The sequence below is a fragment of the Hippoglossus stenolepis genome, chromosome 2 (genome assembly GCF_022539355.2).
Source record: "Hippoglossus stenolepis isolate QCI-W04-F060 chromosome 2, HSTE1.2, whole genome shotgun sequence".
Lineage (NCBI taxonomy): Eukaryota > Metazoa > Chordata > Actinopteri > Pleuronectiformes > Pleuronectidae > Hippoglossus > Hippoglossus stenolepis.
This window is the reverse complement of record NC_061484.1, coordinates 30,916,529-30,917,345: the sequence shown is the minus strand read 5'-3', so window position 1 is coordinate 30,917,345 and position 817 is coordinate 30,916,529.

Here is an 817-nt window from a genome sequence, read left to right as displayed (position 1 = left end):
GCTGTTTGTCCTGAGTCTGATTTAACCCAGGGGCCCGACACACACCTGCAGGGGCCCGACACACACCTGTAGGGCCCGACACGCACCTATAGGGGCCCGACACACACCTGTAGGGCCCGACACACACCTGCAGGGCCCACACACTCCTGCAGGGGCCCGACACACACCTATAGGGCCCGACACACACCTATAGGGGCCCGACACACACCTGCAGGGGCCCGACACGCACCTATAGGGGCCCGACACACACCTGCAGGGGCCCGACACACACCTATAGGGGCCCGACACACACCTATAGGGCCCGACACACACCTATAGGGCCCGACACGCACCTGCAGGGCCCGACACACACCTGCAGGGGCCCGACACGCTCCTGTAGGGGCCCGACACACACCTACAGGGGCCCGACACACTCCTACAGGGGCCCGACACACACCTGTAGGGCCCGACACACACCTGTAGGGCCCGACACACACCTGTAGGGCCCGACACACTCCTGCAGGGGCCCGACACACTCCTGTAGGGCCCGACACACTCCTGCAGGGGCCCGACACACTCCTTGTCAGGTAGCATTATGTTTGCTAACAGGAACAGGTCATATGAGCTAATGCTAAGTGAAGTCATCAGTTACCGGTTTAAGGTAAATTTATGTGTTGAAGATTTAACGAGCTAAAAGCTACTTTAGCTATTAGTAAAGTGTTAAATTAGCATGAATATTTGTCATAGTTAATAAATAATTTAACATTTGAAAATGATGTATTTATAATATTTAAAATCTGATGCATTTGCTGTTAAACGATGTATTTTAATAGTTTTT